This window comes from Cupressus sempervirens, chromosome 1 (assembly GCF_028749045.1).
Source record: "Cupressus sempervirens isolate cs-2001-9-10 chromosome 1, ASM2874904v1, whole genome shotgun sequence".
Lineage (NCBI taxonomy): Eukaryota > Viridiplantae > Streptophyta > Pinopsida > Cupressales > Cupressaceae > Cupressus > Cupressus sempervirens.
In genome coordinates, this window is record NC_143118.1 from 634,458,751 (window position 1) to 634,478,287 (window position 19,537).

At 35.1% G+C, this 19,537-nt stretch overlaps 1 pseudogene; it reads left to right on the plus strand.

Annotated features, from left to right (window-relative positions):
- Window positions 1–1,368: 1,368 nt before the first annotated feature.
- LOC149579520 (receptor-like protein EIX2) lies at window positions 1,369–18,370 on the plus strand (annotated as a pseudogene).
- Window positions 18,371–19,537: the final 1,167 nt, after the last annotated feature.

Sequence of the window (19,537 nt, forward strand, 5' to 3'; positions counted from 1 at the left end):
TCTACTTCCATTTTTTGTTTTAACTCATTTTTCTTCCTATATTATATCATTAAATTGATGGTGTAAAAGATCTTCCATTTGCATTTGCATTTTCATTATCATTGAAGCTTTTGATTGCCATTTCTTCATCTTATTTAGCACATTTTGATCTATTTTGTCAATGTCATTGTTTTCATCATCTTGAAGTTTATTTTGATATTAACCAACATGTTTGGGTTCCATAATGTGATCTATTTTGTTAATGCCATTGTTTTCATTATCTTGGAAATTATCTTGATTTTGATCACTGTTTTGGTTCTCCATTGTGTTCCATTTTTTGAATATTATTGTTTACATTATATTGCTTTTAATCTCTTTGTTTGGGTCTTTTCATTTGACAACAAGATCTCAGTCTAATAATAAATGTCAAACTTCTCAATTTATCCTATGCCTTGGCTAATTAATATCATCTATTTTGTTGCATGTACACATACCTTCCAAACAAAGATAAATACTGTTAAAACCTCAAAAAAATGCACTAACAGGTATTCCTCAAATAATTTTTTAATTTTTCATTATGTAGATCTATATTTTCCTTCACTTGCCAAGAAAACGATTTTGCATTCATAATGAGATATAAAGACATATATGTAGTGTGAATAGATGAACACAATAATAAACATAGCATGATGTATGATATTTCTTCAAGCTTTTGCATTTGTAATGAGATATAAAGACATATGTAGTGTGCATAGATGATCACAATAATAAACATAGTATGATGTATAGTAGTTATTATGTATGATACAAAGTAATATCATACACTTGCAAGAAGAAAACTTTAATGCATGTGATGTTTAATTTATAGATATAAATTACCCCCCTTCACTTAAAATGGCTCCCTTTTGAATCTGCAATTAGAACGATCAATGGTGAGAACCTACAATTACAACTACACTTCCAAGTCATAGACATTATTGAGTTGGGGCCAAACCAAAAAGCCACATGTTACATCCCAAAATTTTGCTTATTTAAATAGCCTTATAGCCATTGTATTTTTCATGTGAATGAATATTGGTTAGATAAAACAATTGAATGTTGTGATTTTGTGAAATGGAAATTACGATTAACCATTTTGATTCATGTAAAAATGACTTGTTAGTTTTTTGTTGCAATTCAATTGAAAATGAATACTTATATTTGCAAAATAATTAACAATAGTGGTTGGTAATGGTAATGGTGGTTAGCTATTGTGACAATTATGAATTATTTTTGTTTTTAATTATCCTGATTTTAAAATGGAGGAATATGTTATTATCGTGGAAATATTATTTCCGGATGTAGGACCATAAAAAGGAGGGGAAAGCATTGCTAAACAAGATTTAAGGAATGGGGCACCAAAAAGCTCCATTGGCAGGCCATCAGGTATGGGTTCTAACCATCTTGGTGAAGGAATTAACGACTAAGCAACACATAGTATACCTTCGACAATCATGAGCTACTTGGTTGGTTCTTAGTACAAGAAAAACATTAAACATTTAATAACATAAAAAATGTGTTACCTTCTTTTTATTTTGAGATAGTTGAGTGACTATCAGGATGCAACTCTATATATTGACACCATGATATTTTTAATATCTATAATTGCACCTATGTGTGTGTGTGTGCGCACACACACACACACACAATCAGTATGTTGATAAAAGGAGTTATATGATTCAAAATTACACATGTATATGGATGCATGCGTGTGTATATACAACTATAGGTGATGCCAACATATTTGATATACAAACCATGACAAAGTATAATCTTTGTCTTTAATTTTGTCTCCATATCAATGAGCGATTTCCACCTTCATATCGACATTATTCCATTTTATATCTTTTAATTTTGGTGGAGTTACTTGTGACCAATGGCTAGCCATGCACCACTATTCTTTCTTCTTTCTTGTAACTATGATTTGGACAGATGATCTATTTAATTCTCCCTCCACTACCTGAGGAGTGTACTTTTCTTTTCTTGTACCTAGCCCTGAGTTTTCATCATAGCAAGAACTCTCAACGATAGCATATCATAAACCCTTGTTCATACATAACACTTCAAGAGCTACAACATCCAATGCCATAACTAACTATTCTGGGTTGTTGCCATCAAACCGCAATAGACAAAGAACATCCAACCATCAACAAGTAGAAGTTAGTTATGGAAGTTATAATAGTTTCCTTTCATGTGAACTAGAAAAGGATTTTTACTTTACTTTTGCTTACTTATTCTTGTACAATGCATTCAGTTGATAGTTTTCTTTCGAAATGAAGTAACAAATATAACTACTTTTATGTCATTCTATTACGAGATCCAGTTTTACCTTAGAATATGTTTCTTTTTTAGCTTAGGAAAAAATGGTATATTACACAACCCCCTTGATACAAAATGAACCTCTTTGATGGAGTTCCAAACAAAAAGCAACAATTCCAAAGAAATATAAGGATTGCTTGATCTCAGGAGAAATCATGAAGGGGTCCATAGTGTTACTTAAAGGGTATATTACCCTACTATTTGCAAATCTAGGTAGGTTATTCTATAAACTTCCCCAATAATGTCTATTTCTAAAAAAAATAAAAATTTAATCCAACTTTTAGGACATGTTATGATATATAATACTTGAAGTCAATGTGCTCTTAGAGGTGGATTCTTGTTTATGAAATAGACATCACTTGCTTGCATCATGATATTATTGGTGAAACCATCTACGTATGCAAGGAACAAGGCCTATAATTCCATGCAACAAATTTAGGTTCTCCATTGACAGATGTGCTTCAAAAAGATGACATTTTACAACTCTCTTGCCAAAGAGTGATGCTTGAGATATAATCACCTTTAAAGAATAAAGAAATCAACCCTACTATTCCTCCAATCAGAAACTTGAATCCATTTCAAACAAGGTGGCTTATAAGGGGGGGTGTTATGGTGAAGAAGGAAATTCACCAATTTAAGACCCAAAATGGAGAAGAAAAAGTCTTCTCCTTTAATATTATAGATTGTGAGAAAACTAGGGTACATATCACTTGCTTCAACAAAATTGTAGATCTTCATTACATGAATATCCAAGTAGGATCTATATATACAATAACAGGTGGCATTGTTAAGATGGTGAATAGGTTCTATAAAAATCTTAATAGCCAGTTTGAATTTTTTTAGAAGACAATTCAAGAGATTCTCTCTTAGACCTATCGATTCCAAAACATCAATTTTCTTTCACCCCTCTTGATGAAATTATGCACGTGGTCAATGATTTCCTTGTTGATGTTATTTGCATAGTTGTTTGTGTGGATCCATGAACCACAATAAGAAGGTTTGATGAGAAAAAAGTTCTTAGGAGCCTCTAATTGATGGATATGTCTTCATCTACTATAAATCCTAAGGAAAATAATTGTTGAAATTGAAGAACAAACTATGAATGTCTCGCAACTTGTTCGATACATTGTAAAGGAAACAATTCAATCATAGAAACAAATTTAGTTTATTATCACTCTTTCCTCCTTTGCTAGAATGGTAAACCATGTAAAAAAAAAATTGTTCAAAATATTGTGAAAAATGGGCTTGTGGAAAGTGCAAAGGCACATTTGCAGATTGTATTTTAAGGTACATACTTCAGCTAAAGCTAGTGGATCCTACAAGCACACTCTGGGTTGTTTATGTTGAAGTTGATGAAATATCAACCCCACAGCTCCCAAGAATCACCTGCATGCAAACACTTGTCATTGAAAGAGAGAAGGAAAAGCTATGGAGGTTGGAATTCCCAAATCCATAGATGAGACATTCTAGATGTGCAAAAAAGAAATTGCAATTATATTGAATGAATGAATTATTACAAAGAGATCAAATATTTTAAAGGAGATCAAAACCCTAGGTTGCATGATAATAATTAATTAGTATATGCCCAAAGTTTACCTTAAGTAAACTAGAGATAATAAGTGACTTAATAATTAATTCAATATGATTTAATTAATAAGAAAAAACTTTATTACTCTAACACCCCGGGAGTAGCGAAAAACAAAGAAACTACTACTGAAAGTAAATTTGGATCCTGACAACAGGGCTTGATGAAATATCCAAGCACAACCAAATATCTGAAAAGAGGAGAAATAGAGAAAACACATGGGAGAAAATCTACTCCAAAAATAGATGAAAATAATGCTGAAAGAACTAGTGAAGGACTGAATAAGCCTCCAAACTAGGAAATGTTTGAGAAAATAGGAACAAAAGATGATCATGAAGAACACCACTGAAGCATGTAGAAGTTGCAAAGATCTGTCAAAAAGTAACTGTTGATCTAAAGAATCTCCACTAAAATAGAACATGACCAAGTAGAGAAGACTATAATTTGCATCAAATCAGGAGGCACACAAAGGAAAATGATTGAACTTGAAGATACAGATAACATAACACACCAAATCCTGAAGAGCTGATCAATCGAACATGGAAGGTTGCAACCAAAGTAGGAACAAAAAGAAAAGTGTCTATATGGTAAATGATTCATCTCACTGAAATGCACAGGTACCCAACCACTGCATTCGCTTAGTACATAGGAACAAATATTGAATACATAGCTCACTTCATCAAACCAAGGAAGCATGAAAAACAACAAAAGAACCCCCCCTAATATAGACAAGTGTGAGGTGACATGCAATTGGAAAAGTGGGCCAAAATAACTGCATGTCAAGGAACCACGATCAAGATGCACAAAAGAGTACATGTGTGTACAGAGGTGATCAATCTTAGACATGTCATGAGGAAAATGTTACAAAAGATAAACTCATTGGACAAAGGAAGATAACAAAGGCAAAACATCAACCCCTCATGGCACTTTAATTAGAGTAGTGCATATATAATAAGACACAAGATATAATTAATCCCAAGAATACATTTTTTTTTAACGAGTGTCCTTAGATGACACTGCTCAAATCAGAAGACAAAACAACTGAAACAAAAATACAGATGGAATATGACACTATATTTTAGTACATTTGCAAGAATGCATACAAATGATGTCTAAATAGACTAGAAGAGGCATAAGGCTAATTCAATAGATGGTACAACCCATGACGAATCCTCTAAAGCAACAAAATCGATCCCTAAACCTAAAACAACCAAGATATCTACTAAAATGCAAAAATGAAAAAGATTGAATAGAATGTACTTGGAGAAGAATCTGAAAAAACAACTAGCATCACTAGAAAGAGCTTCGAAAGACCTTTCCAACGATATAAAGAATTCCCAAATCGGAGATCGGATGCTCAAGATGTCTCCCAGAGTGCAAAATAGAACTCCTAACTTTGATAGCAAAAACATCCATAAAAAATGCATCAAAACTAAAAATAACCTACACCAATGGAACGAGCTTAGAACCAGCTTTCCAATGATATCTCATTTGCAAAAAATGGAGTCCAGATGAGCAAGTTACAGCAAAAACACCACAAGTAGGTCAAAAAAGAGTTGGAAGGACAAGCAGAGGTGAATTGCCTTAGTTTTCGTGCCAACATGTATTAGGTTCCGCACAAAAATACCCCAAATTTTGTGCCAAATTGCATTGGTTTATGTGCCAAAGTGCCTTGATTTTTGTGGAAACAAAAAAACTTGATTTTTGTGCCAAAAAATATCACTTTTAGCTCTAAAAATTTTAGATTTCCATTCCAAAAAATCTTGATTACTATGCAAAAATCCTGATTTTTGTGCCAAAATTTGATTTTCAAGTTGGAAAGTCTTAAAATCACTACCTCAAGAATTGTGCCCAATCTAGGAGCAATATTTTTTTGCCTCAGATTCACACTGTGTCTAAATTGGACAAATTTTATATGAAAATAGGGGTTTTTGGCCACTCTGAGCTTAACTGTGAGGTTCGTTTGAGCTCAAAGTGCACCAATAAAAGGTGGACCCCAAATCCAATACAAAAAAAACTGGAAAATAAAACCCTCTAAAAGAAATTTAGAAAAAGAAAAAAAACACAGATCTAAAAACCAAACCAAACCAAACCTTTCATAAATAGAACAGGGGAATGAATATCTGGAGCTCTTATAACAACTCCCAAAAATCATCTACATACAAACACCTGTCACAGAAAGAGAGAAACAAAAGCTATGGAGGTTGGAATTCCCAGATCCATAGATGAGACATTCTTGATGTGTAAAAAAGAAATTGCAATTATATTGAATGAATGAATTGTTACAAAGAGATCAATCCTTATAAAGGAGATCAAATCCCTAAAAGGTAAACCCTAGGTTGCATGATAATAATTAATAAAAGAATTAATTATTATATGCCCAAATTTTAGCTTAAATAAACTAGAGATAATAAGTGACTTAACAATTAAATCAATATGATTTAATTAATAAGAAAAAAACTCTTACTCTAATTATCTCTTTTGATAATTCTTCCACCTACCCTTTAGGTATGTCTACACATGAATTACATATGCTCCAATCCAATGAAAAAAAAAGATTGACGTCAAGACAATAATCAAACAAGGATGTTTCAAACACTTCCTATTCACTATCTTAGTTGTATATGATTCAAGTGCCACTTAAGGTCACTTGAAGTTGACAGTCACCAAAGTTGGCACACTGAATCTTCATGAAGAAAAGGTTTCCTTGCTCAAGAAAATTAATGAAATGGAAAACAAGAGTGCTTAAATATACATCTATTGTAGCTTCTCTAATAATACTAGTACGTAATTGTACTTCCAATGTTGATACCATGTACAAGTTGTAGTGTAGTAAATGTGAATCAAGGATAAGAGCCTAACTGCATCACATAACCAACACATACATATCAGAATAGAGAGAGGGAAGTCAAGGAAGGGAATTTTTTCAATCCCAAATCTAGAGAACTAGGTCTAGAAATGTTAATGCTAATCAAATAAGAAAATAGTACTAATGCAAGCTAGATCTAGGAAGAAGAGGGGAAAGATATACAAGTCCTTGAAAATCTTAGATGGATATAAAAAACTAGAGCTAGATGTAAGTAAATATGCTAAAAAAATAAAGAGGATAAAGAACACACCGCTAGAGTCTATTTTATGTGTTTTTTTGTTTTTTTGTTTTTTTTTTTTCTGATCAAGGTGAATAAAAATTTCTAGATCTAGGCCTAAAAATGTGTAACAAACAAAACCCATAAATTTTTAGATGAGCTGTCAAGAGCAAACTAAATCTTCAGGGGCGAAATTGAATCATCAGGGGTGTAGTACACCCCTAATAATAGTGTTCGGCAATTATTTTGATTTCACAATTCCAAAGAAATCCAAAAAGGGTACTCAAATCTGCAACCTATTCATCAATTTGATATTTGTAACATACAATTAAAAAAGGGTTTTGATGGGGGGGTGTGGTGGGGGTTACCTAGGTCAAACCCTAGTTTATGAATTAACTTTGAATTGAAATAACATGAAATGTAAGGTAAATGTACAAATTCACCTTACAAATGCCAAATGTAATGGGCTTACTTCACCAATTGAGTTGGACCAAGAAGAAATAATTTTTGGCAAACTGTTAGAGGCAAACTAGATCTTCAGGGGCGAAATGGGATCATCAGAGGTATAGTACACCCCTAATAATAGTGCATGACAATGATTCTGATTTCACAATTCCAAAAAATTCCAAAAATGGTACTCAGATATGCAACCTATTCATTGATTTGATATTTGTAACTTGCAATAAAAAAGGGTTTTGATGTTAATGGGGGGTTTGCCTTGGTCAAACCCCAGTTTATGGATTAACCTTGAATTGAAATAATTGAAATAGGATGAAATGTAAAGTAAATGTACGAATTCACCTTACAAAAGCCAAATCCCTTGAATCAAATGTAATGGGCTTACTTCACCAATTGATTTGGACCAAGAAGATGAAATGGAATGGATGTAGAAGATGCAACAAATGATCTTGATTGGATTGAAGAAGATAAAATCCTTTAATTACTTGAATGCTTGAACCCTTGACCTTCAATGGAGGAATGCTTAAATGAATGCTTGAAAACTTGAAGGCTTGAATGCTTGAGCTTGTGGATTGATGGTTGTTTGAATGCTTAAGAATGAGATGCATATGATATAAGAAATGAAGAAAATGAAAGGGTTTATATAGAGCTCATAATTGGTCAACTCTCCTAGACTGACTTGACTAGAAATTAACACCCCAAACATTCCAAAGCACGAGACTCGAAAAGGAAACCCAAGATAGGGCCTCATTGATGATTATGTGCAGAAACCCTTGGTACTATTTCAAGACTCCAAAATAGGTCCCAGAATTTGGAAATCAAGTCAAGATTCTAAGGAAATCTCATTTTGGTGTGAACAGTAGATTCCAAGTGGATAGATAAATGAAAAGGACCTAGGAGGATAGATCCTACCTCGAGATTAACACCATGAAAATTAGAACTTTTAAAGAGTATCTATTAGGTTTTACCCCTATTCCACCTAAGAGAAAGGACTTAAAAGGGATGGAAGACACAAGGAGATTGATGATCTCGCATTAAATAGGTGTTAAACCTTCATTAAATTGGAGTGCATCCAATTTAAGATGGTACAGAGACATATTTATAATACTATATATTTGGTGAACTTAAATGTTTATAATTGCATTTAGTTAAGTCCAATGAGAATCTTTAGCAACAACTTAATTCATTATGATATATATTTAGCGAATTAAAAAAATGGTGATTGAATCTAGAAATGATGCTTCTAATACCTTGCAACATCCTCTCTTTATAGAATGTGTTTCAATATGTTATTACTTTTTTGGTTTCACATTGATATTATTCTTGTCTTATTGCACATAGGATTTTTAATATAATATTGACCATGAAGTGTGTAATATTTTTCGCACATAATGGGCTCCTCCCCTAGAAATTATCAAACAACACTCTCAACAATAAAAAATAAAAAATCAAGATCGTAAATATTATTCTCACCACAAAGAAGAAATAAATATTCATCGTCATATGCAACGCAAGAAACAAAACATGACATAGATATAGAAATGAATACTGAGATACCAACTATTCATTTAACTCATCTCATACCCAAACCAGTCTGTGTCATTGGTTTCACTTTTTCTTCCCTAGTCTGCTTGTTTTCTTCCCTCAATCTTTTTCAGTGTTGCTGAGAAAACAAAATCACAACTACTCATATTTTTGGAGTTTATAAACGTAACTCTGAATAGTAAACAATACATTTAGAAATATTGAATATTATTAATTGTTAAGATTATAATAACGTTAAATGTTATATTTAATTATTTTTATTAATATTATATTGTAGTTATAATATATATAAGAATTAAACATAGTTTATAAATAGATGGTTATAAATTTAAAAAAATAATATTATATTGAAGATTTTGTGAGCTGAACTAATGTTGATATTGAAATGTAAAACTTTGGATTCCTTCCAATTCTTATATCATCTAAGGATTTTTTAGAAGAATCAGGTTTTGGTAGTCCACAATTGTTATTTTTAGTTTTGAAAAGGACAAAATTTTAATTAGATTGACATTTTGAAATTTTTTAAAGGATGGTGTAGGATAATGAATGCATTCATAAACGAAGGTTAAAATTATCAATAATCTACTAGAGTTCACCATTGTGAGTGTTTGATATCAAAAGAATAACAATGATAAAATTGGCTACACAAAAATTGTCTTCACATTTCATTTTTTACATATAAACTTGTTTATTCCTATTATTTCTCTCATCTCCCCTCTTCTATCCCATTTTAATTTGTACTCCATATTTCTCACATTATAATATCCTAGAGCAACTAAATATATAGATGGGTCTTTGACATGTTCCAAGGCATCATGATTCATGAAGAATCAATTCAAATATGTAGTGCCTCTCCCATTTGACTTTTGTAAGTCGTCCTAATGGATGCGACCTTGATGATCTTTTGTTGTGATGGATCATGATTGTGACCCTGAGTGGTCTACACCATTGAGGTGTTTGGATTTATGTTTCTCTATCAGTTGCTTTGTTTATGCTTTTGACTGATTTTTGAGATTATGATGTGATTTTTGGTTCACTGAGGTTTGTGCCAGTGGTTACCAGGATCGATGTGGTATCATGAGGTTGTTCCGTGATTACCCTAAGATGTGTGCAAAGATTGCACTATGTTCCTTTTTACCATGCTACATTAGACTAGGTTCCTGTAGCAGTGGTTAGTCATGTTTACGACTGTGTTTGCTTATGTGTTTTAAATGCCTTTTTAATGCAGAGTAATCAATCCTTATTAAATGCATTAATGATTAGAAATGGATTATTCTTGTTGGATTCTTTGGTTATGTGCTGCGGACATTTACCTTGTTATATTTCTGATTAGAGAGATATTTGTTACTCATGTTATGTTCACATTTGAGAGGACCCGAGGGTCAAACGTTCACTTTGATTTCAGTATCATGGATTTTAGACTACTATGCTGTTCAGTTAATCATATTTCATGATGATGCCATTTTGAGATGACAGTGTGTTTTATGATGTTATTTGGTTATCTGGTATTTGGACATACCTCTAATTTTGCTATATGATGGATTTAATGCTATGGTTATTTACTTCATTCCTGTGTTGCTATGCCTTTTGCGAATGTGAGTGATATAAATAGATTATTTTAGTATAATTAATTAAATGGTTAAATTAGGTGATTTAATGCATTTATTGCTTCGGCTATGTTATTATATGCAATTGCACTTGATCGTGTTGTTTAGTATGCAGGATTTATATCCCTGGCAGTGGCAAATGGAGTTAGTGATTTAGCCATTCATATTTTACCAATGTCGCCTTTGTATGGTCAACGTATCCTTTATTAAAATGTTTAAATTAAACCTTTCGGTGATTATTAAATCCGAACTCATTTGCATTATGTGATTAGACCAGTAAGCGTGTTTGTGCATTTAGAGGTTCGCATTGTCGCGAAAGTTGTTTAGGTGAATTCTGTGTTTTTGGGTTTTCGAGCTTTTTAATTGATTTATTTTTAATTTCTGGTGGCCATAGATGAATTCCTATTTATAGGAATAGCCTATTTTCGTTTGGGTCGATTCAGGGTTTAACTAGGTTGGCTGGTTATTTGCCCTAATCGATTATTCACCCAAAAAGTGAATAAGTATCCAAAGAGGAATTTAATTCCTCACTTCTCACTTTTGAATTGGAAAGTTGGAGAGTAAAACCCAAAATCCTCTTCATGAGGATTTACTGTTTTGTTCGTTGTGGGAGCTACGGGCGTGAGATCGTCGCGAGGTTGGGCTCGTTGGATCCAGCTCGAGGAAACCTTGGATTGCCGCAATTTTCAGCTACTTCTGCGAGATACTTATTTTATGGTTCAGATTCCCGTTTTGCCCTTTTGGTTGTGAGGTAGGGCTTTCCCGTTTTATTGTTTCTGCTCCGTTTTAGCTTCTGTTTTTGGTAGCCATTTGTTTGGAGGCTGAGAACTATTGTTCCCCTCCGTTTCTGTATGCTAGTTCTACCCGGTTGGGCGGGTATGAACATTTCCCTGTTTTTTGGGATGAGGGTTTGGGATTTTACACCGTTATGCTGGCCGTTTTTGCATACGATGTCCGATTTCATTTATTTTTGGATTTTTGCGGTTTTTGAACCCAAAGGCCAAATGGGTTTTAATTTTGAAGTTTTCCAAAAAAAAATGGGATTTTTACCTTGTTTTGTGTGCCGCCCTGTTTTCTCAGGTTTTCTTGGCACAATGTGGGTCGTGGACTTGGATGATCCGTTTGGATATCAGTCAGACCACTTTTGCACTTTTATGTTGCATTGGGATGCGTGTTGCATCTATACTCCCGACGTTGTGTTTGGTTGAGTGATTTTATACCTGTTATGGTTTTTGTTGGACCTTTGCTTTTATTTCGTGAATGCTAGGATTTGTGTAGAATCCATACTCTCGGATTGAGGCCGGTTGAGTGAGTTCATGATGTGGGGTCTTGTTACATCATTGGGATTCGTGTAGAATCCATACTCTCGGATTGAGGCCGATTGAGTGATTTTATGATGTATGGTTTTATTGGCTTTGGGATTCGTGTAGAATCCATCCTTCCCGTGTTGCTTTCAGTTGGGTGTTTTCTTTGCATTGTGTTCTCATTCCTGTCCTTGTGTTATGATCTTCGTGATGGTGTTGCGCCACACACGAGTACATACGCGTACATTTGTTGGGTGACTTGCGAGGCCCGATCTTCCATGGATTTGCCAGAAGTTATGATCATTGGGGTTGGGATGGGAGTATGCATGCCCACAGACACTTGTCGTAGGATGAGCATGGGTAGGGTAGGGTAGCATATGGAGGGGGCTTCTATCTCGCAGCCTGGTGACCTTAGTCCCATAGGGTTGGCAGAGGAAGTTTTAAATAAGTGATAATTAAAGAAAATGTGTGATTGATAATAAAATTTAAGATAATAAAATGTGTGTGTGGGGCCCTCCGTTGAGGAGTTGAAATGCACGATCTGAGCTTGGGCTTGTCGATGCCAAGCGACTCTCCATGATGTCAGCCCCTACTTAGTAGCCTTTTGAGTGTCTGACTAGGACCTGTACTCCTTGCATTGTCTTAGGTTCTTGGTTGCAGCCATCATACTGTCTGGCGTGAGTGTTAGCCATGGATGTTGTGCTTTTTGTGTGTTTTGGTTGGATCATTATCTCCATCAGCACAACAGGTGTGGACCTACGGGTGTCACGTGGTTGGGAGGCATAGCTACCTTCACCACTGCTAGGGATCGGTGTACAGAGACGATCTTTTGTCCTAGTGCGACCGTTGCTGGATGTCTTCACTTGGTACTTCGAGTATTGGAGTATGCTTTCTTGTGATTTATGCTTTCATTGGGATGCTTGTATATCATGTTTAGATGATGTTATTTTACTTGACGCATTCCCTTATCATGATGTTTAGCATATGATTAGATGATGTGATTTGCTTTAGTAGTATATATGTTGCTTACTGCTATTTAGCATGTGATAGGTGATGTTATCTATTGTAGGATTATCTTATGCGTTATCACTAGCATGTTAGATTTTCTTATGTTGTTATTGTGCATGTTTTAGTAGTGACGTCCCTATTACGACAGTACTGACAATCTGGTCGGTGGCTTGGGATGTTACGCGCGGGAGATGGCTAGGACACACGATGGTCTTATGATGCTATTGACGGTTGGGAGGAACCGCGCACTTATTTGGTTGTTTAGTTCCGAAATGTATTTTTGTTCATTGCGATGTTGCTTTTGTTCTCTGCGATGTTTATTTTCAGTGTGTTCTATGCTGGTGTAGTTTAGATGGTTTGATGTTCTTCTTTCCGTAATGTTCTTGCACTCGAGTGTTCATTCCTCGAGCCTTTGTGGATTCGGTACTCCCCAGTGTGGAGGTTCTTTTGTCAGTTTTTCCCCGTTTTTGAGTTCTGGAAGTGATTTTACTTTCTATGGGCGACATTTGTTCAGCATTGTGCGACACTGATAAAGTATCGCACACCCATAGAAAGAATGTCGTACGATACTGTAAAGTGTCGCACGCATTACTGGAGAAGTGTCGTACGGCTTTATGAGAAATGTCGTGCGATACTTTTCCAGTATTGCACGCCTTCTTGAGAAGTGTCGCACGCAGTAAGGGAGAAGTGTCGCCCTCCCTTAGTAAAAAGTGTCGCACGGTTTTTGTGAAAAACCTGCGCGTGCCATCAGTGGGCACTTTTCTTCGTGATCTGATCTTTTTGAGAGTGGTTTTGAATACCCTTTTGGGCGTTCTTCGATCCTGTGCTGTTACATTTTGAATTATGTCAGTTTCTCTTGAAATCGAGTTTTCGTGTTTCTGTTTTTGTCTCTTGGGGTTTAAAATATATCGTTTAAATATAAGTTGCTTATACTTAAGATATATTTTAATATATGCGACAAATCGTTTGAGATAGGTTTCAGACCTCTCGGAGATAAGTTATGGATTCTAGGAAATTTCAGGGCTTCAGAAATCCAGACTTAGCCAATTTTCAGGGCTTCAGGATTTCAGGCTTAGCCAAATTTCAGGATTCTGCATTTTACCCCAGTTTGGTGTTTTGTTGATGAGTGGTTGTTTCTTGTGCCCTCATCATGTGCGTTGTCGTTGTTGGCTTTGTTTGTGTGTGTCAGTTGGGTAGTGGCGTTCAGAGATTCGTTGGTTGCCGGGATTGTGTTGAAGTCTTCCGTTGCGATCTTTGTGATCCCTGTATGATGTTGTCTTGTGCATTCATACTTGTAAAAAAAAATATATCTTGGCTTGATTTGAATCCTTGTTTCCAAGGATCTCCGGGCGGGGCATTACAAAATATAACACAACAATGAAACCCTGCAAATTAAAGCCAATTTAAATTATTATTTCAAATAGCTAAGTGCTAAACTAATGCATTTTTTCCAACTTACCAATCATTTGATAACTTTCAATCGGGTAATATAGGTTGCGTTTGGTGTTTGACAAGTATGAAGTGTCAAGTTGTGTCTGTAAAGTGAATTTGTGGCCATAACATCTACACTAACTATTGCTAGGTTAATTTTCCCCAATTTCTTTGGTACAGTTTCCCCTCTAAATCTAACATTGACTATTTTATTTTAACATTATTTTTCTTTTACCTCAAACACGTGTCTATTTTCATATATTTTGATTCTATCATCTAACCCTTAGCCTCCATTAAATAGAAACACTAATTATGGATCAAATTGATTAGATTTCCACAATCCATTTTGTTATTGCATTGAGAACTTCAATGTTTTGATTGTGTGTGTGTTCTTTCATCAATTTTTTGGATCACACTCTTTGATCCTTCATCAAGAATAAAGAGCGTCTTTCATCAATTTTTTGGATCACACTCTTTGATCCATCATCAAGAATAAAGAGCGTCTGCTCTTTATTCTTGATGATGGATCAAAGAGTGTGATCCAAAAAATTGATGAAAGAACATACACAAAATCAAAATCGAGAAGTTTTCAATGCAATAACTATTTATAGATATGAATTTGTACTCTATTTGAATTGCTATTGTTTTATGTAATCTACATTTTTATACTATAATTCATTTATTTTTATAAATATAAATGAAAACATCAACATAACCGGGACAATTTTATAGCTCTTGTGTGGAATTTTTAACTACTACTCAATGAAATAATAGTTATTTTAAAGACCCACGACTTCTCTGTGGTCTGAGTCACTTTTCTTGAAGAGATATTTATGTGCCACGAAGTATGATGATTGTCACTCCCTCCTACAAATTTTCCATTATTTTCTTAGATGTTTGATAATTTTAACCATATAAGTCTCCAAATCTAGTCATCCTTTATCATATATTCAATTAGAGACCGCTCATGTTCAGAGAAAAAGAGCAACTGGTGTGTGTGGCGTAGTGTAATGAAAATGTTTTAGAGAGCTGTGCCCTGTCCCCATTCTTCTTCTCATCTTACACTTTAATGGCGATGGATGTTGTCGAGACCATGAAAAAGTTTCCCTTTTGCATTAGAAGGCATCTGTCTTTGATCCCTCTGATGTTCAACTGCTCGAATCATGGCATGGCTTTAACTGTTGAGAGTGGAATGGAATCCAATGCCATCCTCACACGCACCATGTTATTCATCTCGATTTTCGTTGTGAGTGGAATGGAATGGATGATATGGGTATTGCCTATGTTTAATCTAACTAGGGATATTCTTTCACCATTGTTCAATCTTGAACACTTCAAGCACCTCGATCTCAGAAGGAATAGCTTCAATGGAGTTCCCATCCTTCCTGGATTGGCCAAACTCAAGAGTTTGTGCCACTTGGGTTTATCAGTGGCAGGGTTTAGTGGAGATATTCCAGGGAGGTGGGGAACATGTCTACTTTGCATTACATAGAGAACATGTCTACTTTGCATTACATAGATCTCTCTCGGATTAGTTTATTGAAGATGGCGGACATGCAAAGTTGCAGGGCAAACATGAGAGATCTATGGGAGATTATCCTGGACTATGTGAATATATCAAGAGTGGAAAGCAATGATGAGTTGGACAACGCTCTCTCCACCATGTATTCTCTCACCCGTCTTCAAATGTCTGGATGTTTCTTGTCTGGAGAAAGTCCCCCCTCCCTTGCCAACCTCACAAAACTCACCCACCTCCAACTTAATGATAACGAATTCAATGGTAGTATCCCTTCAGCCCTGGTGAGCCTTCCAAGACTGCAACTGTTGGACTTGTCTAGGAACTATGATCTGGAAGGGAATTTGTCAAGAATTCTATCCCAACACTCTGCTTCCCTCCACACCCTACACCTTTCAGGGACAGAAGTGGGAGGAAGTATTCCAGATTCAATTTTCAAAATTTTCTCCTTAACTCTCTTGGACCTCTCAAAATGCTACGTTGAGAATATTCCAATTACAATGAAAAATTTCACAGCGCTTAAAAAGTTGGATCTCAGATATAACATGTTAAGAGGGCACATCTTCTCCACTGGGAAGATCATTTCCTTTGGCCTATATTGATCTTTCAGGAAACCGGTTCGATGGTCCCATTCCCCCAATCCTCTTGGCTGCAACTCTGAACCTCCAACATGTTGATCTGAGTTACAATCAATTGACAGGTGAAATTCCCTCTTCCATTTCCAAATCCCTAGAAACTCTTTATCTAAGTAGCAACAAATTAGAAGGTGTCATCCCTCTCAACATTTCCAGTCTCTCTAAACTGAACACCCTTGACTTGCAGTCCAACTGGTTAAGTGGGGATTTTTCAGAGTCTCGCCTTCATAATCTCAGCCAACTTGTCTATGTAGACGTTTCTGAGAATCTTTTAGCTATCAAGTTTAGTCCAACATGGATTCCAAAATTCTCCTTGCAAAGGCTGGGAATAAGGTCATGTAACATGGAAGGTGGGTTTCCAACATTCCTGATCACTCAATATGAGCTTTGGAGTGTGGATTTGTCCAACAATTCTCTTATGTATTTCAATCTCTCTCATAATCACTTTGCGGGAGTTCTACCTCATTCCTTGATGGGACTGAGTCAATTGTATAGCCTAGATTTGCATAGCAATAATTTACAAGGTAAACTTTCACTTCTTTATGATGCCTTGGCTGTGCTGGACGTGTTAGAGAATCGACTGAGTGGATACATTTCAGCAAGAAATTCTAATCTTCAATACTTCTCTCTCTCTCAGAATTATTTCAACGACAGAATTTTGCCTTCTATATGCCACATACAAGTTGTGGATCTCTCAAATAACAAGCTTATAATCCCTTCCTGTTTCAAAAACAACTCTCTTATTGAGATGTTGAACTTAGAGAATAATTATTTAGAGGGCAAGCTGCTATGACGTCTTGAAGACATGGTTTCTCTCAAAACATTAAAGTTTGGTGTAAATGAACTCAATTCCCATATCCCATCCTCTCTTGCAAACCGTAAGCAGTTGGAGATACTAGATTTAAACAACAACAAAAAGAGGGGAATCATTCCGAGTTGGATAGAGAAACTTTCAAACCTAAAGATTTTGATCTTGAGATCAAATAGACTTTAATGCAAAATACCTTCAGAAGTTACAATGTTGCCACTTCTTCAAATCTTGGATCATTCGTTGAACAAAATTTTAGGAATTATTCCAACTACCATTTCAAGTTTGCAGGCCATGAAATCCCAAACAGTGGCTACCGAAATATTTAATTGACTGCTAATGTTGATTTTGATAGAATCGATGTAGATCGTGCGATAATAGTTGACAAAGCACAGGAGATGGAGTTCATAAAATCTTTGGCGCTAGTAATATGTGTTGACTTATCAAACAACAATTTAACAAGTGGAATTCCTCAAAACATTGGATTGCTCAAGGGTTTAATTATTCTAAATGTTTCAAGAAACAATATTACGGGTGAAATCCCAAAGAATTTGGGGGAAATGGTAAAAGCTGGAGCCTCTTGATCTTTCAAACAACTAGTTGTTTGGAAAGATTCCTTTGGAGTTGCAATCGCTCACATTCTTAGAGTTACATGGACTTGTACCACAATAGTCTATCTGGGAAGATAACATAAGCGGGGCAATTTTACACATTTGAGGCATCATCCTTCTCAAACAATCCAGACCTGTGCAATCTACAACTAAATAAAAGTTGTTTGCGGCCTTCACCGAAATCATTCTTGTCCAACAATCATTTAGCCAAAAATAAATGTTGATAAGATGGATGAAGGAAAAGAGGATATACGGTGGGAAGTCAGTCTAGGAATAAGCTACGCAGTTGGGTTATCTATTGTAATTGAAGTCTTGTGTCTTACCAACATTCCGAGTAGAAGATGCTTTCAAATCATGGACAACATTATATATATATTTTTTTTGAGAGATTCAGAAAATAGTCAGTTGTCTGTCAGATGTATGTACGCTAATCTGTAAGCTCTCCCTTCCCGCGGCATATTTTTCTTATGATGCAATCTTGACTGACCTAATAATATTGAGGTCAATCTATTTATAATTTTTACAGTATATTTTTGGTTGAGGGGTTAGGAACTTGATTTGGGCTCACGATTGTACCTCTTCAGCTTAGGGCCAAGGATTGAGGGGCATCCACGCCATCAAAATCAGCCGAGGTGCAATCTTGGCCACATCTTTTATGATGTCGAACCTTCCATTCAGCAATACTTGATCCTTTGTGGACTCTTTGTGAATCATTAAAACATATTTTTAATATATAAACTCTTATGTTTTGTTTAGGTGTGACTATCATCAAATTTGAAAGCAAGACATTCATTTATGTTCTTTGATACAATTTATTGATCAATTTTTAGTTGTATGTTTAAGAAAATTTTGTTTATATTTGTTCTAGTGTTTCTTTTATTTTTGTTTATGTTTTATAATTAGATAAAGATATATAAATCATAATTATAGTATTGTCAAAAAAATAGAACATCTGTAACTACAATGTTATAATAAAAACAATCTTGTTCATTATATCAATACACACTTAATAACGATTGTAGTAGTGTCCAGACAAATTAAAATAATTGTAATAATGGACAAAAAAAAAAGTGTTCAGTTAAGTTAGAAACAAAGTGTTCCACTCCACTTGTTGATGCGACTTTGTGTAGATGGTTGGAAGCTTTATCTACTTGACACATACACGCCCTGACATCTCATTTGCAGTTGGCATGGTTTCTCACTTCATGCAAGAGCCACATGAACTTCATTGGAAGGCGACCAAACAAATCTTACATTATATCTAAGGTACACATACACATGGGATACACTATGCAGCTAGTATAGGTCTTTAATTAGTGGGTTATACAAACTCAGACTATGTAGGGGACCTTGATTCTCGCAAGTCTACTTCAAGATATAGATTTCATCTTGGTTTCGGCCCCATTTGTTAGCAGAGTAAAAAGCAGAATTGCTCTCTCATCGACTGAGGTTAAGTATCGAGGAGCTGTGAATGTAGCAACAGAGGCTATTTGGCTATAGAAAATTCTGAAGGAGTTTGGCTTTGATCTACCCAGACCCATAGTCATCCATTGTGATAACCAGAGTGCTATTGAAATCTCAAAACATCCAGTTTAGCATCAGCGA